Source organism: Oculina patagonica, chromosome 2 (assembly GCF_052425735.1).
Source record: "Oculina patagonica isolate OP01 chromosome 2, crgOcupat, whole genome shotgun sequence".
Lineage (NCBI taxonomy): Eukaryota > Metazoa > Cnidaria > Anthozoa > Scleractinia > Oculinidae > Oculina > Oculina patagonica.
The window spans coordinates 3,693,314-3,708,487 of NC_135759.1; the positions used below are offsets into that span (position 1 = coordinate 3,693,314).

Genomic DNA, 15,174 nt, shown 5'->3' on the forward strand with positions numbered 1-15,174 from the left:
ATGTATGTGAAAATTTTGAAGTTCAAGAATTTAACGGGAGTCAAAATCTTGAAGTTCAAGATTTTAACGGGAGTCAAAATCTTAAAGTTCAAGATTTGAACGGAGTCAAAATCTTGAAGTTCAAGATTTTAACGGGAGTCAAAATCTTGAAGTTCAAGGTTTGAACGGGAGTCAAAATCTTGAAGTTCAAGATTTTAACGGGGATCAAAATGTTGAAGTTTAAGATTTTAACGGGGATCAAAATCTTGAAGTTTAAGATTTTAACGGGAGTCAAAATCTTAAAGTTCAAAATTTGGATGAATGTGAAAATTTTGAAGCTCAAGATTTTAACGGGAGTCAAAATCTTGAAGTTCAAGATTTGAACGGGAGTCAAAATCTTGAAGTTCAAGATTTGAACGGGAGTCAAAATCTTGAAGTTCAAGATTTTAACGGGAGTCAAAATCTTGAAGTTCAAGATTTGAACGGAGTCAAAATCTTGAAGTTCAAGATTTTAACGGGAGTCAAAATCTTGAAGTTCAAGATTTGAACGGGGGTCAAAATCTTGAAGTTCAAGATTTTAACGGGGATCAACATTTTGAAGTTCAAGATTTGAACGGGAGTCAAAATCTTGAAGTTCAAGATTTTAACGGGAGTCAAAATATTGAAGTTCAAGATTTTTACGGGCGTCAAAATATTGAAGTTCAAGATTTGGATGAATGTGAAAATTTTGAAGTTCAAGAAATTAACGGGAGTCAAAATCTTGAAGTTCAAGATTTTAACGGGAGTCAAAATCTTTAAGTTCAAGATTTGAACGGGAGTCAAAATCTTGAAGTTCAAGATTTGAACGGGAGTCAAAATCTTGAAGTTCAAGATAAGAACAGGGGTCAAAATCTTGAAGTTCAAGATTTTAACGGGGATCAAAATCTTGAAGTTCAAGAATTGAACGGGAGTCAAAATCTTGAAGTTCAAGATTTGAGAGGGAATCAAAATCTTAAAGTTCAAGATTTGAACGGGAGCCAAAATCTTGAAGTTGAAGATTTGAACGGGAGTCAAAATCTTGAAGTTCAAGATATGAACGGGAGTCAAAATCTTGAAGTTCAAGATTTTAACGGGGATCAAAATCTTGAAGTTCAAGATTTTAACGGGAGTCAAAATCTTGAAGTTCAAGATTTGAGCAAGAATCAAAATCTTAAAGTTCAAGATTTGGATGAATGTGAAAATTTTGAAGTTCAAGAATTTAACGGGAGTCAAAATCTTGAAGTTCAAGATTTTAACTGGAGTCAAAATATTGAAGTTCAAGATTTGAACGGGAGTCAAAATCTTGAAGTTCAAGATTTTAACGGGAGTGAAAATCTTAAAGTTCAAGACTTTAACGGGAGTCAAAATCTTGAAGTTCAAGATTTGACCGTGAGTCAAAATCTTGAAGTTCAAGATTTTCACCGGAGTCAAAATCTTGAAGTTCAACATTTTAACGGGGATCAAAATCTTGAAGTTCAAGATTTTAACGGGAGTCAAAATCTTGAAGTTCAAGGTTTTAAAGTGGATCAAAATATTAAAGTTCAAAATTTGGATGAATGTGAAAATTTTGAAGTTCAAGAAATTAACGGGAGTCAAAATCTTGAAGTTCAAGATTTTAACGGGAGTCAAAATCTTTAAGTTCAAGATTTGAACGGGAGTCAAAATCTTGAATTTCAAGATTTGACCGTGAGTCAAAATCTTGAAGTTAAAGATTTGAACGGGAGTAAAAATCTTGAAGTTCAAGATTTTAACGGGGATTAAAATCTTGAAGTTCAAGATTTTAACGGGAGTCAAAATCTTGAAGTTCAAGATTTGAGCAAGAATCAAAATCTTAAAGTTCAAGATTTGGATGAATGTGAAAATTTTGAAGTTCAAGAATTTAACGGGAAGTCAAAATCTTGAAGTTCAAGATTTTAACGGGAGTCAAAATATTGAAGTTCAAGATTTGAACAGGAGTCAAAATCTTGAAGTTCAAGATTTTAACAGGAGTCAAAATCTTAAAGTTCAAGACTTTAACGGGAGTCAAAATCTTGAAGTTCAAGATTTGACCGTGAGTCAAAATCTTGAAGTTCAAGATTTTAACGGGGATCAAAATCTTGAAGTTCAAGATTTTAACGGGAGTCAAAATCTTGAAGTTCAAGGTTTTAAAGTGGATCAAAATATTAAAGTTCAAAATTTGGATGAATGTGAAAATTTTGAAGTTCAAGAAATTAACGGGAGTCAAAATCTTGAAGTTCAAGATTTTAACGGGAGTCAAAATCTTTAAGTTCAAGATTTGAACGGGAGTCAAAATCTTGAATTTCAAGATTTGACCGTGAGTCAAAATCTTGAAGTTCAAGATTTTAAGGGGAGTCAAAATCTTGAAGTTCAAGATTTGAACGAGGGTCAAAATCTTGAAGTTCAAGATTTTAAAAGGGAGTCAAAATCTTGAAGTTCAAGATTTTAACAGAGTCAAAGTTCAAGATTTTAACGGGGAGCAAAATCTTGAAGTTAAAGAATTTAACGGGAGTCAAAATCTTAAAGTTCAAGATTTTAACGGGAGTCAAAATCTTGAAGTTCAAGATTTGAGCGGGAATCAAAATCTTAAAGTTCAAGATTTGGATGTATGTGAAAATTTTGAAGTTCAAGAATTTAACGGGAGTCAAAATCTTGAAGTTCAAGATAAGAACGGGAGTCAAAATCTTAAAGTTCAAGATTTGAACGGAGTCAAAATCTTGAAGTTCAAGATTTGAACGGGAGTCAAAATCTTGAAGTTCAAGGTTTGAACGGGAGTCAAAATCTTGAAGTTCAAGATTTTAACGGGGATCAAAATGTTGAAGTTTAAGATTTTAACGGGGATCAAAATCTTGAAGTTTAAGATTTTAACGGGAGTCAAAATCTTAAAGTTCAAGATTTGAACGGGAGTCAAAATCTTGAAGTTCAAGATTTGAACGGGGGTCAAAATCTTGAAGTTTAAGATTTTAACGGGAGTCAAAATCTTGAAGTTCAAGATTTGAACGGAGTCAAAATCTTGAAGTTCAAGATTTTAACGGGAGTCAAAATCTTGAAGTTCAAGATTTGAACGGGGGTCAAAATCTTGAAGTTCAAGATTTTAACGGGGATCAAAATCTTGAAGTTCAAGATTTGAACGGGAGTCAAAATCTTGAAGTTCAAGAGTTTAACGGGAGTCAAAATCTTAAAGTTCAAGACTTTAACGGGAGTCAAAATCTTGAAGTTCAAGATTTGACCGTGAGTCAAAATCTTGAAGTTCAAGATTTTCACCGGAGTCAAAATCTTGATGTTCAAGATTTTAACGGGGATCAAAATCTTGAAGTTCAAGATTTAAACGGGAGTCAAAATCTTAAAGTTCAAGATTTTAACTGGAGTCAAAATCTTGAAGTTCAAGATTTGAACGGGAGTCAAAATCTTGAAGTTCAAGATTTTAACGGGAGTCAAAATCTTAAAGTTCAAGACTTTAACGGGAGTCAAAATCTTGAAGTTCAAGATTTTAACGGGGATCAAAATCTTGAAGTTCAAGATTTGAACGAGAGTCAAAATCTTGAAGTTCAAGATTTGAACGGGAGTCAAAATCTTGAAGTTGAAGATTTTAACGGGGATCAAAATCTTGAAGTTCAAGATTTTAACGGGGATCAAAATCTTGAAGTTCAAGATTTGAACGGGAGTCAAAATCTTGAAGTTCAAGATTTGAACGGGAGTCAAAATCTTGAAGTTCAAGATTTTAACCGGAGTCAAAATCTTGAAGTTCAAGATTTGACGTTGAGTGAAAATCTTGAATTTTAAGATTTTCACCGGAGTCAAAATTTTGAAGTTCAAGATTTGAACGAGAGTCAAAATCTTAAAGTTCAGGATTTTAACGGGGATCAAAATCTTGAAGTTCAAGATTTCACCGTGAGTCAAAATCTTGAAGTTCAAGATTTTCACCGGAGTCAAAATCTTGAAGTTCAAGATTTTAACGGGAGTTCAAGAGTTTAACGGGAGTCAAAATCTTAAAGTTCAAGATTTTAACGGGAGTCAAAATCTTGAAGTTCAAGATTTGAACGGGAGTCAAAATCTTGAAGTTCAAGATTTGAGCGGGAATCAAAATCTTAAAGTTCAAGATTTGGATGTATGTGAAAATTTTGAAGTTCAAGAATTTAACGGGAGTCAAAATCTTGAAGTTCAAGATTTGAACGGGAGTCAAAATCTTAAAGTTCAAGATTTGAACGGAGTCAAAATCTTGAAGTTCAAGATTTGAACGGGAGTCAAAATCTTGAAGTTCAAGATTTGAACGGGAGTCAAAATCTTGAAGTTCAAGATTTTAACGGGGATCAAAATGTTGAAGTTTAAGATTTTAACGGGGATCAAAATCTTGAAGTTTAAGATTTTAACGGGAGTCAAAATCTTAAAGTTCAAGATTTGAACGGGAGTCAAAATCTTGAAGTTCAAGATTTGAACGGGGGTCAAAATCTTGAAGTTTAAGATTTTAACGGGAGTCAAAATCTTGAAGTTCAAGATTTGAACGGAGTCAAAATCTTGAAGTTCAAGATTTTAACGGGAGTCAAAATCTTGAAGTTCAAGATTTGAACGGGGGTCAAAATCTTGAAGTTCAAGATTTTAACGGGGATCAAAATCTTGAAGTTCAAGATTTGAACGGGAGTCAAAATCTTGAAGTTCAAGATTTTAACGGGAGTCAAAATCTTAAAGTTCAAGACTTTAACGGGAGTCAAAATCTTGAAGTTCAAGATTTGACCGTGAGTCAAAATCTTGAAGTTCAAGATTTTCACCGGAGTCAAAATCTTGATGTTCAAGATTTTAACGGGGATCAAAATCTTGAAGTTCAAGATTTAAACGGGAGTCAAAATCTTAAAGTTCAAGATTTTAACTGGAGTCAAAATCTTGAAGTTCAAGATTTGAACGGGAGTCAAAATCTTGAAGTTCAAGATTTTAACGGGAGTCAAAATCTTAAAGTTCAAGACTTTAACGGGAGTCAAAATCTTGAAGTTCAAGATTTTAACGGGGATCAAAATCTTGAAGTTCAAGATTTGAACGAGAGTCAAAATCTTGAAGTTCAAGATTTGAACGGGAGTCAAAATCTTGAAGTTGAAGATTTTAACGGGGATCAAAATCTTGAAGTTCAAGATTTTAACGGGGATCAAAATCTTGAAGTTCAAGATTTGAACGGGAGTCAAAATCTTGAAGTTCAAGATTTGAACGGGAGTCAAAATCTTGAAGTTCAAGATTTTAACGGGAGTCAAAATCTTGAAGTTCAAGATTTGACGTTGAGTGAAAATCTTGAATTTTAAGATTTTCACCGGAGTCAAAATTTTGAAGTTCAAGATTTGAACGAGAGTCAAAATCTTAAAGTTCAGGATTTTAACGGGGATCAAAATCTTGAAGTTCAAGATTTCACCGTGAGTCAAAATCTTGAAGTTCAAGATTTTCACCGGAGTCAAAATCTTGAAGTTCAAGATTTTAACGGGAGTTCAAGAGTTTAACGGGAGTCAAAATCTTAAAGTTCAAGATTTTAACGGGAGTCAAAATCTTGAAGTTCAAGATTTGAACGGGAGTCAAAATCTTGAAGTTCAAGATTTTAACGGGGATCAAAATCTTGAAGTTCAAGCTTTGTAACGGGGATCAAAATCTTAAAGTTCAAGATTTTAAAGGGGATCAAAATCTTGAAGTTCAAGATTTTAACGGGGATCAAAATCTTGAAGTTCAAGATTTGAACGGGAGTCAAAATCTTGAAGTTCAAGATTTGAACGGGAGTCAAAATCTTGAAGTTGAAGATTTTAACGGGGATCAAAATCTTGAAGTTCAAGATTTTAACGGGGATCAAAATCTTGAAGTTCAAGATTTGAACGGGAGTCAAAATCTTGAAGTTCAAGATTTTAACGGGAGTCAAAATCTTGAAGTTCAAGATTTGAACGGGAGTCAAAATCTTGAAGTTCAAGATTTTAACGGGAGTCAAAATCTTAAAGTTCAAGACTTTAACGGGAGTCAAAATCTTGAAGTTCAAGATTTGACCGTAAGTCAAAATCTTGAAGTTCAAGATTTTCATCGGAGTCAAAATCTTGAAGTTCAAGATTTTAACGGGGATCAAAATCTTGAAGTTCAAGATTTTAACGGGAGTCAAAATCTTGAAGTTCAAGGTTTTAAAGTGGATCAAAATCTAAAAGTTCAAAATTTGGATGAATGTGAAAATCTTGAAGTTGAAGATTTGAACGAGAGTCAAAATCTTAAAGTTCAGGATTTTAACGGGGATCAAAATCTTGAAGTTCAAGATTTCACCGTGAGTCAAAATCTTGAAGTTCAAGATTTTTACCGGAGTCAAAATCTTGAAGTTCAAGATTTTAACGGGGATCAAAATCTTGAAGTTCAAGATTTGAACGGGAGTCAAAATCTTGAAGTTCAAGATTTGATCGGGAGTCAAAATCTTGAAGTTGAAGATTTTAACGGGAGTCAAAATCTTGAAGTTTAAGGTTTTAACGTGGATCAAAATCTTAAAGTTCAAAATTTGGATGAATGTGAAAATTTTGAAGTTCAAGATTTTAACAGGAGTCAAAATCTTGAAGTTCAAGATTTAAACGAGAGACAAAATCTTAAAGTTCAAGGTTTTAATGGGGATCAAAATCTTGAAGTTCAAGATTTTAACGGGAGTCAAAGTCTTGAAGTTCAAGATTTGACCGTGAGTCAAAATCTTGAAGTTCAAGATTTTAACGGGGATCAAAATCTTGAAGTTCAAGATTTTAACGGGGATCAAAATCTTGAAGTTCAAGATTTGAACGGGAGTCAAAATCTTGAAGTTCAAGATTTGAACGGGAGTCAAAATCTTGAAGTTGACGATTTTAACGGGGATCAAAATCTTGAAGTTCAAGATTTTAACGGGGATCAAAATCTTGAAGTTGAAGATTTTAACGGGAGTCAAAATCTTGAAGTTCAAGATTTGAACGGGAGTCAAAATCTTGAAGTTCAAGATTTTAACGGGGATCAAAATCTTGAAGTTCAAGATTTTAACGGGGATCAAAATCTTGAAGTTCAAGATTTGAACGGGAGTCAAAATCTTGAAGTTCAAGATTTGAACGGGAGTCAAAATCTTGAAGTTGAAGATTTTAACGGGGATCAAAATCTTGAAGTTCAAGATTTTAACGGGGATCAAAATCTTGAAGTTCAAGATTTGAACGGGAGTCAAAATCTTGAAGTTCAAGATTTGATCGGGAGTCAAAATCTTGAAGTTGAAGATTTTAACGGGAGTCAAAATCTTGAAGTTCAAGGTTTTAACGTGGATCAAAATCTTAAAGTTCAAAATTTGGATGAATGTGAAAATTTTGAAGTTCAAGATTTTAACAGGAGTCAAAATCTTGAAGTTCAAGATTTAAACGAGAGACAAAATCTTAAAGTTCAAGGTTTTAATGGGGATCAAAATCTTGAAGTTCAAGATTTTAACGGGAGTCAAAATCTTGAAGTTCAAGATTTGAACGTGAGTCAAAATCTTGAAGTTCAAGATTTTAACGGGGATCAAAATCTTGAAGTTCAAGATTTTAACGGGGATCAAAATCTTGAAGTTCAAGATTTTAACGGGAGTCAAAATCTTGAAGTTCAAGATTTGAACGGGAGTCAAAATCTTGAAGTTGAAGATTTTAACGGGGATCAAAATCTTGAAGTTCAAGATTTTAACGGGGATCAAAATCTTGAAGTTGAAGATTTTAACGGGAGTCAAAATCTTGAAGTTCAAGATTTGAACGGGAGTCAAAATCTTGAAGTTCAAGATTTTAACGGGGATCAAAATCTTGAAGTTCAAGATTTTAACGGGGATCAAAATCTTGAAGTTCAAGATTTGAACGGGAGTCAAAATCTTGAAGTTCAAGATTTGAACGGGAGTCAAAATCTTGAAGTTGAAGATTTTAACGGGGATCAAAATCTTGAAGTTCAAGATTTTAACGGGGATCAAAATCTTGAAGTTCAAGATTTGAACGGGAGTCAAAATCTTGAAGTTCAAGATTTGATCGGGAGTCAAAATCTTGAAGTTGAAGATTTTAACGGGAGTCAAAATCTTGAAGTTCAAGATTTTAACGGGAGTCAAAATCTTGAAGTTCAAGATTTGAACGGGGGCCAAAATCTTGAAGTTCAAGATTCGATCGGGAGTTCAAGAGTTTAACGGGAGTCAAAATCTTAAAGTTCAAGATTTTAACGGCAGTCAAAATCTTGAAGTTCAAGATTTGACCGTGAGTCAAAATCTTGAAGTTCAAGATTTTCACCGGAGTCAAAATCTTGATGTTCAAGATTTTAACGGGGATCAAAATCTTGAAGTTCAAGATTTGATCGGGAGTCAAAATCTTGAAGTTTAAGATTTTAACGGGAGTCAAAATCTTGAAGTTTAAGGTTTTAACGTGGAGTCAAAATCTTAAAGTTCAAAATTTGGATGAATGTGAAAATTTTGAAGTTCAAGATTTTAACGGGAGTCAAAATCTTGAAGTTCAAGATTTAAACGAGAGACAAAATCTTAAAGTTCAAGATTTTAATGGGGATCAAAATCTTGAAGTTCAAGATTTTAACGGGAGTCAAAGTCTTGAAGTTCAAGATTTGACCGTGAGTCAAAATCTTGAAGTTCAAGATTTTAACGGGGATCATAATCTTGAAGTTCAAGATTTTAACGGGGATCAAAATCTTGAAGTTCAAGATTTGAACGGGAGTCAAAATCTTGAAGTTCAAGATTTGAACGGGAGTCAAAATCTTGAAGTTGACGATTTTAACGGGGATCAAAATCTTGAAGTTCAAGGTTTTAAAGTGGATCAAAATCTTAAAGTTCAAAATTTGGATGAATGTGAAAATTTTGAAGTTCAAGATTTTAACGGGAGTCAAAATCTTAAAATTCAAGATTTTAACGGGGATCAAAATCTTGAAGTTCAAATTTAGAACCGGAGTCAAAATCTTGAAGATCAAGATTTGGACGAGTGTCAAAATCTTGAAGTTCAAGATTTGAACGGGAGTGAAAATCTTGAAGTTCAAGATTTTAACGGGGATCAAAATCTTGAAGTTCAAGATTTGACCGTGAGTCAAAATCTTGAAGTTCAAGATTTTAACGGGGATCATAATCTTGAAGTTCAAGATTTTAACGGGGATCAAAATCTTGAAGTTCAAGATTTGAACGGGAGTCAAAATCTTGAAGTTCAAGATTTGAACGGGAGTCAAAATCTTGAAGTTGACGATTTTAACGGGGATCAAAATCTTGAAGTTCAAGATTTTAACGGGGATCAAAATCTTGAAGTTCAAGATTTTAACGGGAGTCAAAATCTTGAAGTTCAAGATTTGAACGGGAGTCAAAATCTTGAAGTTCAAGATTTTAACGGGGATCAAAATCTTGAAGTTCAAGATTTTAACGGGGATCAAAATCTTGAAGTTCAAGATTTGAACGGGAGTCAAAATCTTGAAGTTCAAGATTTGAACGGGAGTCAAAATCTTGAAGTTGAAGATTTTAACGGGGATCAAAATCTTGAAGTTCAAGATTTTAACGGGGATCAAAATCTTGAAGTTCAAGATTTGAACGGGAGTCAAAATCTTGAAGTTCAAGATTTGATCGGGAGTCAAAATCTTGAAGTTGAAGATTTTAACGGGAGTCAAAATCTTGAAGTTCAAGATTTTAACGGGAGTCAAAATCTTGAAAATTCAAGATTTGAACGGGGGTCAAAATCTTGAAGTTGAAGATTTTAACGGGAGTCAAAATCTTGAAGTTCAAGATTTGATCGGGAGTCAAAATCTTGAAGTTGAAGATTTTAACGGGAGTCAAAATCTTGAAGTTCAAGATTTAGCTTGAGTCAAAATCTTGAAATTCAAGATTTGAACGGGGGTCAAAATCTTGAGGTTCAAGATTTCATCGGGAGTTCAAGAGTTTAACGGGAGTCAAAATCTTAAAGTTCAAGACTTTAACGGGAGTCAAAATCTTGTAGTTCAAGATTTGACCGTGAGTCAAAATCTTGAAGTTCAAGATTTGACCGTGAGTCAAAATCTTCAAGTTCAAGATTTTCACCGGAGTCAAAATCTTGAAGTTCAAGATTTTAACGGGGATCAAAATCTTGAAGTTCAAGATTTTAACGGGAGTCAAAATCTTGAAGTTCAAGATTTTAACTGGAGTCAAAATCTTGAAGTTCAAGATTTGAACGGGAGTCAAAATCTTGAAGTTTAAGATTTTAACGGGAGTCAAATCTTAAAGTTCAAGACTTTAACGGGAGTCAAAATCTTGAAGTTCAAGATTTGACCGTGAGTCAAAATCTTCAAGTTCAAGATTTTCACCGGAGTCAAAATCTTGAAGTTCAAGATTTAAACGAGAGACAAAATCTTAAAGTTCAAGGTTTTAATGGGGATCAAAATCTTGAAGTTCAAGATTTGAACGGGAGTCAAAGTCTTGAAGTTCAAGATTTGACCGTGAGTCAAAATCTTGAAGTTCAAGATTTTCAACGTAGTCAAAATCTTGAAGTTCAAGATTATAACGGGAGTTCAAGAGTTTAACGGGAGTCAAAATCTTAAAGTTCAAGACTTTAACGGGAGTCAAAATCTTGAAGTTCAAGATTTGACCGTGAGTCAAAATCTTGAAGTTCAAGATTTTCACCGGAGTCAAAATCTTGCTGTTCAAGATTTTAACGGGGATCAAAATCTTGAAGTTCAAGATTTGAACGGGAGTCAAAATCTTGAAGTTCAAGATTTTAACTGGAGTCAAAATCTTGAAGTTCAAGATTTGAACGGGAGTCAAAATCTTGAAGTTCAAGATTTCACCGTGAGTCAAAATCTTGAAGTTCAAGATTTTCACCGGAGTCAAAATCTTGCTGTTCAAGATTTTAACGGGGATCAAAATCTTGAAGTTCAAGATTTGAACGGGAGTCAAAATCTTGAAGTTCAAGATTTGACCGTGAGTCAAAATCTTCAAGTTCAAGATTTTCACCGGAGTCAAAATCTTGAAGTTTAAGATTTTAACGGGGATCAAAATCTTGAAGTTCAAGATTTTAACGGGAGTCAAAATCTTGAAGTTCAAGGTTTTAAAGTGGATCAAAATCTTAAAGTTCAAAATTTGGATGAATGTGAAAATCTGGAAGTTGAAGATTTGAACGAGAGTCAAAATTTTAAAGTTCAGGATTTTAACGGGGATCAAAATCTTGAAGTTCAAGATTTCACCGTGAGTCAAAATCTTGAAGTTCAAGATTTTTACCGGAGTCAAAATCTTGAAGTTCAAGATTTTAACGGGGATCAAAATCTTGAAGTTCAAGATTTGGATGAATGTGAAAATTTTGAAGTTCAAGATTTTAACGGGAGTCAAAATCTTGAAGTTCAAGATTTAAACGAGAGACAAAATCTTAAAGTTCAAGGTTTTAATGGGGATCAATATCTTGAAGTTCAAGATTTTAACGGGAGTTAAAGTCTTGAAGTTCAAGATTTGACCGTGAGTCAAAATCTTGAAGTTCAAGATTTTCAACGGAGTCAAAATCTTGAAGTTCAAGATTTTAACGGGAGTCAAAATCTTGAAGTTCAAGATTATAACGGGAGTTCAAGAGTTTAACGGGAGTCAAAATGTTAAAGTTCAAGACTTTAACGGGAGTCAAAATCTTGAAGTTCAAGATTTGACCGTGAGTCAAAATCTTGAAGTTTAAGATTTTCACCGGAGTCAAAATCTTGCTGTTCAAGATTTTAACGGGGATCAAAATCTTGAAGTTCAAGATTTGAACGGGAGTCAAAATCTTGAAGTTCAAGATTTTAACTGGAGTCAAAATCTTGAAGTTGAAGATTTTAACGGGAGTCAAATCTTAAAGTTCAAGACTTTAACGGGAGTCAAAATCATGAAGTTCAAGATTTGACCGTGAGTCAAAATCTTCAAGTTCAAGATTTTAACGGAAGTCAAATCTTAAAGTTCAAGACTTTAACGGGAGTCAAAATCATGAAGTTCAAGATTTGACCGTGAGTCAAAATCTTGAAGTTAAAGATTTGAACGAGAGTCAAAATCTTAAAGTTCAGGATTTTAACGGGGATCAAAATCTTGAAGTTCAAGATTTCACCGTGAGTCAAAATCTTGAAGTTCAAGATTTTTACCGGAGTCAAAATCTTGTAGTTCAAGATTTTAACGGGGATCAAAATCTTGAAGTTCAAGATTTGAACGGGAGTCAAAATCTTGAAGTTCAAGATTTGATCGGGAGTCAAAATCTTGAAGTTGAAGATTTTAACGGGAGTCAAAATCTTGAAGTTTAAGGTTTTAACGTGGATCTAAATCTTAAAGTTCAAAATTTGGATGCATGTGAAAATTTTGAAGTTCAAGATTTTAACGGGAGTCAAAATCTTGAAGTTCAAGATTTAAACGAGAGACAAAATCTTAAAGTTCAAGGTTTTAATGGGGATCAAAATCTTGAAGTTCAAGATTTTAACGGGAGTCAAAGTCTTGAAGTTCAAGATTTGACCGTGAGTCAAAATCTTGAAGTTCAAGATTTTCAACGGAGTCAAAATCTTGAAGTTCAAGATTTTAACGGGGATCAAAATCTTGAAGTTCAAGATTTGAACGGGAGTCAAAATCTTGAAGTTCAAGATTTGATCGGGAGTCAAAATCTTGAAGTTGAAGATTTTAACGGGAGTCAAAATCTTGAAGTTCAAGATTTTAACCGGAGTCAAAATCTTGAATTTTAAGATTTTCACCGGAGTCAAAATTTTGAAGTTCAAGATTTGAACGAGAGTCAAAATCTTAAAGTTCAGGATTTTAACGGGGATCAAAATCTTGAAGATCAAGATTTCACCGTGAGTCAAAATCTTGAAGTTCAAGATTTTCACCGAAGTCAAAATCTTGAAGTTCAAGATTTTAACGGGGATCAAAATCTTGAAGTTCAAGATTTGAACGGGAGTCAAAATCTTGAAGTTCAAGATTTGATCGGGAGTCAAAATCTTGAAGTTGAAGATTTTAACGGGAGTCAAAATCTTGAAGTTCAAGATTTTAACCGGAGTCAAAATCTTAAAGTTCAAGATTTGACCTTGAGTCAAAATCTTGAATTTTAAGATTTTCACCAGAGTCAAAATCTTGAAGTTCAAGATTTTAACCAGAGTCAAAATCTTGAAGTTCAAGAGTTTAACGGGAGTCAAAATCTTGAAGTTTAAGATTTTAACGGGGATCAAAATCTTGAAGTTCAAGATTTTAACGAGAGTCAAAATCTTAAAATTCAAGATTTGAACGGGAATCAAAATCTTGAAGTTCAAGATTTGAGCGGGAATCAAAATCTTAAAGTTCAAGATTTGGATGAATGTGAAAATCTTGAAGTTCAAGATTTTAACGGGAGTCAAAATCTTGAAGTTCAAGATTTGAGCGGGAGTCAAAATCTTGAAGTTCAAGATTTTAACGGGGATCAAAATCTTGAAGTTCAAGATTTTAACGGGGATCAAAATCTTGAAGTTCAAGATTTGAACGGGAGTCAAAATCTTAAAGTTCAAGATTTGATCGGGAGTCAAAATCTTGAAGTTGAAGATTTTAACGGGAGTCAAAATCTTGAAGTTCAAGATTTTAACGGGAGTCAAAATCTTGAAATTCAAGATTTGAACGGGGGTCAAAATCTTGAAGTTCAAGATTTTAACGGGAGTTCAAGAGTTTAACGGGAGTCAAAATCTTAAAGTTCAAGACTTTAACGGGAGTCAAAATCTTGAAGTTCAAGATTTGACCGTGAGTCAAAATCTTGAAGTTCAAGATTTTCACCGGAGTCAAAATCTTGAAGTTCAAGATTTGACCGTGAGTCAAAATCTTGAAGTTCAAGATTTTCAACGGGAGTCAAAATCTTGAAGTTCAAGATTTTAACAGGGATCAAAATCTTAAAGTTAAGATTTGAACGGGAGACAAAATCTTGAAGTTCAAGATTTGAACGGGAGTCAAAATCTTGAAGTTCAAGATTTGAACGGGAGTCAAAATCTTGAAGTTCAAGATAAGAACGGGAGGCAAAATCTTGAAGTTCAAGATTTTAACGGGGATCAAAATCTTGAAGTTCAAGATTTTAACGGGAGTCAAAATCTTGAAGTTCAAGATTTGAGCGGGAATCAAAATCTTAAAGTTCAAGATTTGGATGAATGTGAAAATTTTGAAGTTCAAGAATTTAACGGGAGTCAAAATCTTGAAGTTCAAGATTTTAACTGGAGTCAAAATCTTGAAGTTCAAGATTTGAACGGGAGTCAAAATCTTGAAGTTCAAGATTTTAACGGGAGTCAAAATCTTAAAGTTCAAGACTTTAACGGGAGTCAAAATCTTAAAGTTCAAGATTTGACCGTGAGTCAAAATCTTCAAGTTCAAGATTTTCACCGGAGTCAAAATCTTGAAGTTCAAGATTTTAACGGGGATCAAAATCTTGAAGTTCAAGATTTGACCGTGAGTCAAAATCTTGAAGTTCAAGGTTTTAAAGTGGATCAAAATCTTAAAGTTCAAAATTTGGATGAATGTGAAAATTTTGAAGTTCAAGATTTTAACGGGAGTCAAAATCTTGAAGTTGAAGATTTGAACGAGAGTCAAAATCTTAAAGTTCAGGATTTTAACGGGGATCAAAATCTTGAAGTTCAAGATTTCACCGTGAGTCAAAATCTTGAAGTTCAAGATTTTAACGGGAGTCAAAATCTTGAAGTTCAAGATTTTAACGGGGATCAAAATCTTGAAGTTCAAGATTTTAACGGGAGTCAAAATCTTAAAATTCAAGATTTGAACGGGAATCAAAATCTTGAAGTTCAAGATTTGAGCGGGAATATAAATCTTAAAGTTCAAGATTTGGATGAATGTGAAAATTTTGAAGTTCAAGAATTTAACGGGAGTCAAAATCTTGAAGTTCAAGATTTTAACGGGAGTCAAAATCTTGAAGTTCAAGATTTGAACGGGAGTGAAAATCTTGAAGTTCAAGATTTGAACAGGAGTCAAAATCTTGAAGTTCAAGATTTTCACCGGATTTACAATCTTGAAGTTCAAGATTTTAACGGGGATCAAAATCTTGAAGTTCAAGATTTTAACGGGAGTCAAAATCTTGAAGTTTAAGGTTTTAACGTGGATCAAAATCTTAAAGTTCAAAATTTGGATGAATGTGAAAATTTTGAAGTTCAAGATTTTAACGGGAGTCAAAATCTTGAAGTTCAAGATTTAAACGAGAGTGAAAATCTTAAAGTTCAAGGTTTTAATGGGGATCAAAATCTTGAAGTTCAAGATTTTAACGGGAG

General features: G+C 33.5%; 1 protein-coding gene across 3 annotated transcripts in view; it reads right to left on the minus strand.

Annotated features, from left to right (window-relative positions):
- Positions 1 to 15,174, minus strand: part of LOC144642705 (epididymal sperm-binding protein 1-like) — a 211,799-nt gene that overhangs the window by 51,689 nt on the left and 144,936 nt on the right. The gene's annotated exons all lie outside the window — the stretch shown is intronic.